A 12660-nucleotide genomic window follows, 5' to 3' on the forward strand; every position below is an offset into this window, starting at 1 on the left:
GCGTAGTAAATCCTTGTCTTAATAAGCGTAGTAAATCCTTGTCTTAATAAGCGTAGTAAATCCTTGTCTTAATAAGCGTAGTAAATCCTTGTCTTGATAAGCGTAGTTAATCCTTGTCTTGATAAGCGTAGTTAATCCTTGTCTTAATAAGCGTAGTTAATCCTTGTCTTAATAAGCGTAGTAAATCCTTGTCTTGATAAGCGTAGTTAATCCTTGTCTTAATAAGCGTAGTTAATCCTTGTCTTAATAAGCGTAGTAAATCCTTGTCTTAATAAGCGTAGTTAATCCTTGTCTTAATAAGCGTAGTAAATCCTTGTCTTGATAAGCGTAGTAAATCCTTGTCTTAATAAGCGTAGTTAATCCTTGTCTTAATAAGCGTAGTTAATCCTTGTCTTAATAAGCGTAGTTAATCCTTGTCTTAATAAGCGTAGTTAATCCTTGTCTTAATAAGCGTAGTAAATCCTTGTCTTGATAAGCGTAGTTAATCCTTGTCTTGATAAGCGTAGTTAATCCTTGTCTTAATAAGCGTAGTAAATCCTTGTCTTAATAAGCGTAGTAAATCCTTGTCTTAATAAGCGTAGTAAATCCTTGTCTTAATAAGCGTAGTAAATCCTTGTCTTAATAAGCGTAGTAAATCCTTGTCTTAATAAGCGTAGTAAATCCTTGTCTTAATAATCGTAGTAAATCCTTGTCTTAATAAGCGTAGTAAATCCTTGTCTTAATAAGCGTAGTAAATCCTTGTCTTAATAATCGTAGTAAATCCTTGTCTTAATAAGCGTAGTAAATCCTTGTCTTAATAAGCGTAGTAAATCCTTGTCTTAATAAGCGTAGTAAATCCTTGTCTTGATAAGCGTAGTAAATCCTTGTCTTAATAAGCGTAGTTAATCCTTGTCTTGATAAGCGTAGTTAATCCTTCTCTTGATAAGCGTAGTTAATCCTTCTCTTGATAAGCGTAGTTAATCCTTGTCTTAATAAGCGTAGTTAATCCTTGTCTTGATAAGCGTAGTAAATCCTTGTCTTAATAAGCGTAGTTAATCCTTGTCTTGATAAGCGTAGTAAATCCTTGTCTTGATAACCAAGACATAAGACCCATGCAGTCTGGTCCATCATTACCACACTGGATATACAGATGTACACACGAGCCTTGCTGTGCTGGTGTACACACGAGCCTTGCTGTGCTGGTGCCGTGGTCGTGGTGGATGGTCGCGATGGTTACCTGAAGGTATAGTGTTGCTGGGGATAGTGTGGTGGTGTTGGGGTCTAGTGATAGTGTGTTGTTATGAGGACAGTGTAGTGCAGTGTTGGCAGTATCTGATGTAGACAGTGTTGGCAGTATCTGATGTAGACAGTGTTGACAGTATCTGATGTAGAGAGTGTTGGCTGTATCTGATGTAGACAGTGTTGGCAGTATCTGATGTAGACAGTGTTGGCAGTATCTGATGTAGACAGTGTTGGCAGTATCTGATGTAGACAGTGTTGGCAGTATCTGATGTAGACAGTGTTGCAGTATCTGATGTAGACAGTGTTGGCAGTATCTGATGTAGACAGTGTTTGCAATATCTGATGTAGACAGTGTTGCAGTATTATGTAGAGAGTGTGAGTACAGTCATTGTTGACATATCTGATGTAGAGAGTGTTGAGTTTATCTGATGTAGACAGTGTTGGCAGTATCTGATGTAGACAGTGTTGGCATGACGATGAGTAGACATGTTGGTAGTATCTGTGTAGACAGTGTTGGCAGTACTGCAGTAGACATCCGTGTTGGCATCATCGATGTAACAGTGTGCAGTTCTGATGTAGACAGTGTGACGTACTGATTAGGAGTGTTGGCGTATCTATGTAGACATGTTGCATCTGATGTAGACATGTGGCAGTCCTGTGTAAGAGTGTGGCTGTATCATATGTAGCACGTGTGGAACCTCGATGCTGTACAGTGGTTGCACCATCTGATGTAACAGTGTGCATATCCTGATGTAGACCGTGGTGGCCTATCTGTTGACAGTGTTGCAGTAACTGATGTACACATGTGCCAATATCTGATGTAGACATGGTTGCAGGGATCTGATTAGACATGTTGCGCTATCCTGATGTAACCCTTGGTTAGCTGATCTGATGCAGACAGTGTTGGCCAGTATCTATGTACACAGTTGGCGTCTGGTGTAGACACTGTTGGCTGTATGATGTCAGACAATGTGGCAACATGTCAGATGTAGACCTGAGCTGTAGTGGTCTGTACATATGTACACAGTGTTGGCATATGACTGTGACAGGTGCATCTGTATGTTGACAGTGTTGCACATCTCTGATGTAGACTGGTGGCAGTATCTGATATGTACACAGTGTTGGTCTAGATCTGTATGTTGACCATTTGGCAGTGCATCTGGATGTAGCGCCAGTGGTCTGGCACATCTATGTAGACAGTGTTGTGTAGACTGATGACCTGTAGTTGCAGATCATGTACACATGTTGCAGTATCTGATGTAGGCCTGTGGCTGTATCTGATTGTAGACAGTTGGCATACTGGATGTAGACCTGTTGCTGTCCTGAGTGGGTCTGGCCAGATCATGTGAACAGTGTGCATCTGGTGTAGACCAGTGTATGGGGCACATCATGTAGACAGTGCTTGGTGTAGACTGTAGGGCCAATGGTCTGCACCATCATGTACACAGTGCTCTGGTGTAGACCTGCGCCCTGTAGTGGTCGCCACCACATGTACAAGTGCATCTGGTGTAGACATGTGGCCTGTATGTCTGCACATATGTACACAGTGTTGTGTAGACTGCGCCTGTAGTGTTGCACCATATTGGACACATCTCCTGGATGTAGACGCCCGTGTGGCTGCCACCTCATGTAGACAAGTGCTTGGTGTAGACCTGGCGCTAGTGTTTGCCACATCATGTACACAGTGTTGGTGTATGCTGGCGGCCTTAGTGGGCTGCACATCATACACATGTTGTGTAGACGTGCGGCCTGTATCTGCCATATGTACACAGTGTCTGGTTGATGGCGGACCTGTAGTGTTGGCACCATCATGTATCATGCATTGTAGACCAGCGGCTGTATGTGCCACATCATGTACACAGTGCTCTTGGCCTGGGCCTGTAGTGGTCGACATCATGGACCAGTGTCTGGTGTAGAGAATGTCTGCACCATCATGGAACAGTGCTCTGGTGTAGATCCTGTAGTGTCTGCACATTTGGCACAGTGCTCCTGTGTAGACAGTGTTGGCTCATCATGATGTAACAGTGTTGGTTCTGCGCATGCAGGTTTCATACAATGCTCTGTGTAATGCCATGTATGGTACATCATGACACAGTGCCTGGTAGACTGTGCCTGTTGGTCTGCCACCATCATGTACACAGTGCCTCCTGGTGTAGACCTCGCCGGCCCTGTAGTGGTCTGCCACCATCATGTACACAGTGCCTCCTGGTGTAGACCTGGTGTAGGCTCTGTAGTGGTCTGCCACCATCATGTACACAGTGCCTCCTGGTGTAGACCTGGCCGGCCCTGTAGTGGTCTGCCACCATCATGTACACAGTGCCTCCTGGTGTAGACCTGGCCGGCCCTGTAGTGGTCTGCCACCATCATGTACACAGTGCCTCCTGGTGTAGACCTGGCCGGCCCTGTAGTGGTCTGCCACCATCATGTACACAGTGCCTCCTGGTGTAGACCTGGCCGGCCCTGTAGTGGTCTGCCACCATCATGTACACAGTGCCTCCTGGTGTAGACTTGGCCGGCCCTGTAGTGGTCTGCCACCATCATGTACACAGTGCCTCCTGGTGTAGACCTGGTGTAGGCCCTGTAGTGGTCTGCCACCATCATGTACACAGTGCCTCCTGGTGTAGACCTGGCCGGCCCTGTAGTGGTCTGCCACCATCATGTACACAGTGCCTCCTGGTGTAGACCTGGTGTAGGCTCTGTAGTGGTCTGCCACCATCATGTACACAGTGCCTCCTGGTGTAGACCTGGCCGGCTCTGTAGTGGTCTGCCACCATCATGTACACAGTGCCTCCTGGTGTAGACCTGGTGTAGGCTCTGTAGTGGTCTGCCACCATCATGTACACAGTGCCTCCTGGTGTAGACCTGGCCGGCTCTGTAGTGGTCTGCCACCATCATGTACACAGTGCCTCCTGGTGTAGACCTGGTGTAGGCTCTGTAGTGGTCTGCCACCATCATGTACACAGTGCCTCCTGGTGTAGACCTGGCCGGCTCTGTAGTGGTCTGCCACCATCATGTACACAGTGCCTCCTGGTGTAGGCCTGGTGTAGGCCCTGTAGTGGTCTGCCACCATCATGCACACAGTGCCTCCTGGTGTAGGCCTGGTGTAGGCCCTGTAGTGGTCTGCCACCATCATGTACACAGTGCCTCCTGGTGTAGGCCTGGTGTAGGCCCTGTAGTGGTCTGCCACCATCATGTACACAGTGCCTCCTGGTGTAGACCTGGTGTAGGTCCTGTAGTGGTCTGCCATCATCATGTACACAGTGCCTCCTGGTGTAGGCCCTGTAGTGGTCTGCCACCATCATGTACACAGTGCCTCCTGGTGTAGACCTGGTGAAGGCCCTGTAGTGGTCTGCCACCATCATGTACACAGTGCCTCCTGGTGTAGACCTGGTGTAGGCCCTGTAGTGGTCTGCCACCATCATGTACACAGTGCCTCCTGGTGTAGACCTGGCCGGCCCTGTAGTGGTCTGCCACCATCATGTACACAGTGCCTCCTGGTGTAGACCTGGTGTAGGCCCTGCAGTGTAGCTAGTGTACAGACGCGGGACCTGAGTGGTGTACCCGTGCGTTTGAGCGTGTGTTTACGTCCACAGTTGTGTATGTTGTGTCCTGGCTGTGACATGGTTTGGAGGACCAGCAATATTCATTATTTTCTCTTGCCATTCTATTCGTACAAACTTTGAGAGTAACGAGGGGAAAAAAACCCCTTTACTTCACACTATATTTCAGGTCACATTTGGTAAAGCTGTGTATATTAATTATCTTTGGCCATTAGACTTCAGTGAAAACGTCAGTACAGTACCTATTGTTGATGCTGAATACGATTTCAGGGACTGAAATATTGTTCAGGCTTCATTAAACCTCATAATTATGGATATGATGACCAATATTAATCTGGAGAATTTTTGTTTCATATTTAGAATCAGCGAGAGGAAAGATTATGATCCGATTTGCATTATTATTATTATTATAAGTCATGGAAGGTTTTCATTTCGTTATTTTTCAGTTGTTCAAGAAAATGATCGTAGAACTGCTTCCTTGTATTGATTTGTTCATTAACTCTGGAGAACATGTTTGCATCAGAACCTGAGCATAATATGTATTGTTCATCTCAAATATGATTCCTAGTTTGAAATATTGTGTAGGAGTTATTTAGACCTGTAATGAAACATATATATATATATATTATTATTATTACAAGATAAAAAAAAAAAACATGAGAATTTTTATCATATTTATCGAGTGTGTGACTGCCTGAGTGAGCAGTATCGAGTGTGTGTCTGCCTGAGGGAGCAGTATCGAGTGTCTGTCTGCCTGAGGGAGCAGTATCGAGTGTGTGTCTGCCTGAGGGAGCAGTATCGAGTGTGTGTCTGCCTGAGGGAGCAGTATCGAGTGTCTGTCTGCCTGAGGGAGCAGTATCGAGTGTGTGACTGCCTGAGGGAGCAGTATCGAGTGTGTGACTGCCTGAGGGAGCAGTATCGAGTGTCTGTCTGCCTGAGGGAGCAGTATCGAGTGTGTGTCTGCCTGAGGGAGGAGTATCGAGTGTGTGTCTGCCTGAGGGAGGAGTATCGAGTGTGTGTCTGCCTGAGGGAGCAGTATCGAGTGTGTGTCTGCCTGAGGGAGCAGTATCGAGTGTGTGTCTGCCTGAGGGAGCAGTATCGAGTGTGTGTCTGCCTGAGGGAGCAGTATCGAGTGTGTGTCTGCCTGAGTGAGCAGTATCGAGTGTGTGTCTGCCTGAGGGAGCAGTATCGAGTGTATGTCTGCCTGAGGGAGCAGTATCGAGTGTGTGTCTGCCTGAGGGAGCAGTATCGAGTGTGTGTCTGCCTGAGTGAGCAGTATCGAGTGTGTGTCTGCCTGAGTGAGCAGTATCGAGTGTGTGTCTGCCTGAGGGAGCAGTATCGAGTGTGTGTCTGCCTGAGGGAGCAGTATCGAGTGTGTGTCTGCCTGAGTGAGCAGTATCGAGTGTGTGTCTGCCTGAGGGAGTAGTAAGACATAATTTCACTCGGGTAGATATCATGGTCGAAGCAAAATGTTTTCTGACCAAGATTATCTTGTGTTATTTGTTATTTATCGTAGAACAACGGAGGTGCATCATCACGCCGTACGTACAGCACATGTTCTTCATACTGAACACTGTGCATCATCACGTCGCACGTACATGTTCTTCATACTGAACACTGTGCATCATCACGTCGTACGTACATGTTCTTCCTACTGAACACTGTGCATCATCACGTCGTACGTACAGCGCATGTTCTTCATACTGAACACTGTGCATCATCACATCGCCCGTACAGCACATGTTCTTCATACTGAACACTGTGCATCATCACCTCGTACGTACAGCACATGTTCTTCATACTGAACACTGTGCATCATCACCTCGTACGTACATGTTCTTCATACTGAACACAGTACATCATCACGTTGTACGTACATGTTCTTCATACTGAACACTGTGCATCATCACGTCGTACGTACATGTTCTTCATACTGAACACTGTGCATCATCACGTCGTACGTACATGTTCTTCATACTGAACACTGTGCATCATCACGTCGTACGTACATGTTCTTCATACTGAACACTGAGCATCATCACGTCGTACGTACGTTCTTCCTACTGAACACTGTGCATCATCACGTCGTTCGTACATGTTCTTCATACTGAACACTGAGCATCATCACGTCGTACGTACATGTTCTTCATACTGAACACTGTGCATCATCACGTCGTACGTACATGTTCTTCATACTGAACACTGTGCATCATCACGTCGTACGTACATGTTCTTCATACTGAACACTGAGCATCATCACGTCGTACATATATGTTCTTCATACTGAACACTGAGCATCATCACCTCGTACGTACATGTTCTTCATACTGAACACTGTGCATCATCACTTCGTCTGTACATGTTCTTCCTACTGAGCACTGAAATACTGTGCAGCAGCCATCATGCTCTGTGATAAAGCATTTACATTATTACGTGATTAATTAAATATACAATGTATTCGAATAGTTATTTCCTATTAGCCAGGCCCATAGCCTAGCGGTTAGCATTCTCGCCTCTTGCACAGGGGTCCTGGGTTCGATCCTGGCTGTTGGAGGTTTGTATGTTCTATGAAGGTGAGCGTTTCTATGCACTATGTTCGTATTCATATACCTCCGCGTTGTACAGTTAGGTTCGGTAAAATGCTATCTGCTGGCTATGTGCGCCTGTTGGGAAATGACCGGTGTAGACCCCGTTGCTCACCAATGTGAGACGGAGTGTATTCGAGTACATAGTATTCGAATAGTTATTTCCTATTAGCCAGGCCCATAGCCTAACGGTTAGCATTCCCGCCTCTTGCACAGGGGTCCCGGGTTCGATCCTGGCTGTTGGAGGTTTTTATGTTTTATATATATATATATATATATATATATATATATATATATATATATATATATATATATATATATATACACACCGTAGCCTAAACCAGATACCCAATTTATTGAACATCCCTAGGGAAGGATGAACAGCTGGATTGACTTTGGACTGAATGTTACATCCAGGCTTCGACCCTATCCTCATGCCCGGGTAACCCACCAGTGCGTAACGCTGACGAGCCTCTTCACCACGGAGGTCATTACAATATTTATCAGTTATACACAAAGTCGCTTCATGTTCATGTGTTGATTATGCTTTGGTCAGAGGAAGCATCATGAACTGGTTTTTATTAACATTTTACCCACACAGAAGACCTTCATTACGATAGGTTTCATTAGTAAAACAAATGGTTTTCAGACGAAATATATAATTGCTCTGATATTAACTGCATAGTTTTTTGTTTTTTCTCTTCCTAAAATAGGTTTTCTGGGAAACCTTAGTACAGTTATTCGTTCATCATCCCTGATACTATTCGTTCATCATCCCTGATACTATTCGTTCATCATCCCTGATACTATTCGTTCATCATCCCTGATACTATTCGTTCATCATCCCTGATACTATTCGTTCATCATCCCTGATACTATTCGTTCATCATCCTTGATACTATTCGTTCATCATCCCTGATACTATTCGTTCATCATCCCTGATACTATTCGTTCATCATCCCTGATACTATTCGTTCATCATCCCTGATACTATTCGTTCATCATCCCTGATACTATTCGTTCATCATCCCTGATACTATTCGTTCATCATCCCTGATACTATTCGTTCATCATCCCTATTACTATTCGTTCATCATACTTAATGCTATTCGTTCATCATACTTAATGCTATTCGATCATCATACTTAATATTAATCTTAAGCCAAAATATCTCTTTAGAAGCCATATTAAGTCATGTAATGAGGATTTAAATGATGAGTAAAAAGATTATTTCATGAAAGTTCGTTCTATATCAGTTTGGTATTTGTCAGGCAGAGGAAGCTCTGTGATATATGTGACATGATCATTTCAAGCGTAGAACGCTGTTATTACGTTATATTTCACTGTTGAAAAAAACACCTTTAATATTCTAAATATTTACGCTGAACTGTTTTTTATTGCCTGCATCCTTTTGCTAGTTTTCGTTTGAATATATATATATATATATATATATATATATATATATATATATATATATATATATATATATATATTTTTTTTTTTTTTTTCATACTATTCGCCATTTCCCGCGATAGCGAGGTAGCGTTAAGAACAGAGGACTGGGCCTTTGAGGGAATATCCTCACCTGGCCCCCTTCTCTGTTCCTTCTTTTGGAAAATTAAAAAAAAAAAAAAACGAGAGGGGAGGATTTCCAGCCCCCCGCTCCCTTCCCTTTTAGTCGCCTTCTACGACACGCAGGGAATACGTGGGAAGTATTCTTTCTCCCCTATCCCCAGGGATATATATATATATATATATATATATATATATATATATATATATATATATATATATATATATATAGTATAAAGGGTAGTGAATGATAGGAATGAAGAGGTAAGATTGTTAGTGAATGAGAAGAGACAGGCATTTGGACGATTTTTGCAGGGAAGTAGTGCAAATGACAGGGAGACGTATAAAAGAAAGAGACAGGAGGTCAAGAGAAAGGTGCAAGAGGTGAAAAATAGGGCAAATGAGAGTTGGGGTGAGATAGTATCATTAAATTTTAGGGAGAATAAAAAGATGTTCTGGAAGGAGGTAAATAAAGTGCGTAAGACAAGGGAACAAATGGGAACTTCAGTGAAGGGGGTTAATGGGGAGGTGATAACAAGTGATGGTGATGTGAGAAGGAGATGGAGTGAGTATTTTGAAGGTTTGTTGAATGTGTTTCATGATAGAGTGGCAGATATAGGGTGTTTTGGTCGGGTTGGTGTGTGAAGTCAGGGGGTCAGGGAGAATGGTTTTGTGAACAGGGAAGAGGTAGTGAAAGCTGTGCGGAAGATGAAGGCCGGCAAGGTGGCGGGTTTGGATGGTATACAGTGGAATTTATGAAAAAAAATAAATAGATAAAGGGGTGACTGTGTAGTTGATTGGTTGGTAAGGATTTTCAATGTATGTATGGATCATAGTGAAGCACCTGAGGATTGGCGGAATGTGTGCATAGTGCCATTGTACAAAGGCAAAAGGGATGAAGGTGAGTGCTCAAATTACAAAGGCATAGGTTTGTTGAGCATTCCTGGGAAATTATATGGGAGGGTATTGATTGAGAGGGTGAAGGCATGTACAGAGCATCAGATTGGGGAAGATCAGTGTGGTTTCAGAAGTGGTAGAGGATGTGTTTATCAGGTGTTTGCTTTGAAAAATGTATATGAGAAATACGTAGAAAAACAGATCAATTTGTATGTAGCATTTATGGATCTGGAGAAGGCATATGATAGAGTTGATAGAGATGCTCTGTGGAAGGTTTTAAGAGTATATGGTGTGGGAGTTAAGTTGCTAGAAGCAGTGAAAAGTTTTTACAAAGGATGTAAGGCATGTGTAAGAAGAGAGGAGAGTGATTGGTTCTCTGTGAATGTCGGTTTGTGGTAGGGGTGCGTGATGTCTCCATGGTTGTTCAATTTGTTTATGGATGGGGTTGTTAGGTAGGTGAATGCAAGAGTTTTGGAGAGAGGGGCAAGTATGAAGTCTGTTGTGGATGAGAAGGCTTGGGAAGTAAGTCAGTTGTTGTTCGCTGATGATACATCGCTGGTGGCTGATTCGGATGAGAAACTGCAGAAGTTGGTGACTGAGTTTGGTAAAGTGTGTGAAAGAAGAAAGTTGAGAGTAAATGTGAATAAGAGCAAGGTTATTAATATTAAGTTCAGTAGGGTTGAGGGACAAGTTGATTGGGAGGTAAATTTGAATGGAGAAAAACTGGAGGCAGTGAAGTGTTTTAGATATCTGGGAAGCGGAAGTGAGTCACAGGATGGGGGAGGGAGCGAAGGTTCTGGAAGCGTTGAAGAATGTGTGGAAGGCGAGAACGTTATCTCGGAGAGCAAAAATGGGTATGTTTGAAGGAATAGTGGTTCCAACAATGTTATATGGTTGCGAGGCATGGGCTATAGATAGGGTTGTGCGGAATAGGGTGAATACGTTGGAAATGAAATGTTTGAGGACAATATGTGGTGTAAGGTGGTTTGATCGAATAAGTAATGAAATGGTAAGAGAGATATGTGGTAATAAAAAGAGTGTAGTTGAGAGAGCAGAAGAGGGTGTTTTGAAATGATTTGGTCATATGGAGAGAATGAGTGAGGAAAGATTGACAAAGAGGATATATGTGTCAGAGGTGGAGGGAAAAAGGGGAAAGCGGGAGACCAAATTGGAGGTGGAAGGATGGAGTGAAAAAGATTTTGAGTCTTTGGGGCCTGAACATACAGGAGGGTGAAAGGCGTGTAAGGAATAGAGTGAATTGGAACGATGTGGTACACCGGGATCAACGTGCTGTCAGTGGATTGAACCAGGGCATGTGAAGCGTCTGGGGTAAACCATAGAAAGTTTTGTGGGGTCTGGATGTGGAAAGGGAGCTGTGGTTTCGGTGCATTACACATGACAGCTAGAGACTGAGTGTGAACAAATGTGGCCTTTTTGTCTGTTTCTGGTGCTGCGTCGATGGAGAGGGGGTGAAGGAGGGTAATGCTATTTCCTGTGTGGCGTGGTGGCGATAGGAATGGTTGAAGGCAGCAAGTATGGATATGTAGATGTTTATATATGTATATGTGTGTGTATGTATATGTATGTATACGATGAAATGTATACGTTTGCATATGTGCGCGTGTGGGTGTTTATGTATATACATACATGTGGGTGGGTTGGGCCATTCCTCGTCTGTTGCCTTGCGCTACCTCGCTAACGCGGGAGACGGCGATATTGATTATATGTATATCCTTTACTTCAAACCTTAGTATATCACTTGTTCTTCATGCATAACATGATTGTAGCCTTACAAAACCTTTACGGTCATGAGGTGCTTATGATGCAGTATGTACATTACTGCAGGATATGAATAGTGAGTCTCTGTTACCCAGAGGAAGATGATATGTGTTACATTAACACACAAAGTACGCCATATGTGTACACCAGACTTTCATAACGTTGTAGTTCCGTTGTGAACGCGATCGTGGGGCAGCAGTATTGTCTGGAGGCCACAAGTCGTGTCATGAAGCGTTCAAATGATTTCAGGTTTTACAGATGTCGTGAGAACTCGATTCATATTCATTTGAAACCTTTACGTCACAGGAACAATCATGATGTAATCTGCTGTATCATTTCACTTGTATAAGCCATGTTTTTATGATGAACTTCAAATATGAAACGAAAAGTGTTTTGACTTGAAAAATATCCCGAAAAATATCTTTTAAGGTTTTGCTATTTTTTTTTTTGAGACTATATTTTCTTCATCGCCTTGGTATGATGCGTATTTTTCCTGCTAAATACGAGTCTGGGTATTGTTTGCAGGGCATTAAGTCTGGTAATTAAGTATTCAAATGATAACGTAATTAAGGAAAATCATGTGAATTCGCTGAATGTTTATTTTAGCGTCTTTGTGATCAGAGAAAGCATCATCATTTTACCACATTTCACCTACAGAAAGATGTACACCAACGTACACTTCACTGTTGAAATAGAAGAAAAAAAGAAAATTATTATTATTAACAAAAATTTTACTTATTTTATGTTTGGTTGATGAAATACCCTTCCCATGATGGACTTTGGAACATAATGCTGAAATTGCCATGAAAACACTAGACTGGCTAAGATTTGTAAGAAAAATTCGCCATTTTCAGTTTGGTATGTAGAACAAGACACTTGACCCAGGTTCACCGTGTGGCATCTCCACCTGTCACTTGTGTGTACACAAAGTCCTGGAGTTTCTGGTGTTGCGCTCCAACATTGATGGTCCGCTGACGTGGGTGAACTCCACTGGCCCCTGGTGTCGGTCCATGTGGGAAACGTTCGCTGCTGCTGTGCTCAGCCTC

General features: G+C 43.3%; 1 protein-coding gene across 1 annotated transcript in view; it reads left to right on the top strand.

Moving 5' to 3' along the window:
• Cadps (calcium-dependent secretion activator 1) overlaps positions 1 to 12660 on the top strand; it is a 1554015-nt gene that overhangs the window by 221182 nt on the left and 1320173 nt on the right. The gene's annotated exons all lie outside the window — the stretch shown is intronic.

This window comes from Panulirus ornatus, chromosome 10 (assembly GCF_036320965.1).
Source record: "Panulirus ornatus isolate Po-2019 chromosome 10, ASM3632096v1, whole genome shotgun sequence".
Lineage (NCBI taxonomy): Eukaryota > Metazoa > Arthropoda > Malacostraca > Decapoda > Palinuridae > Panulirus > Panulirus ornatus.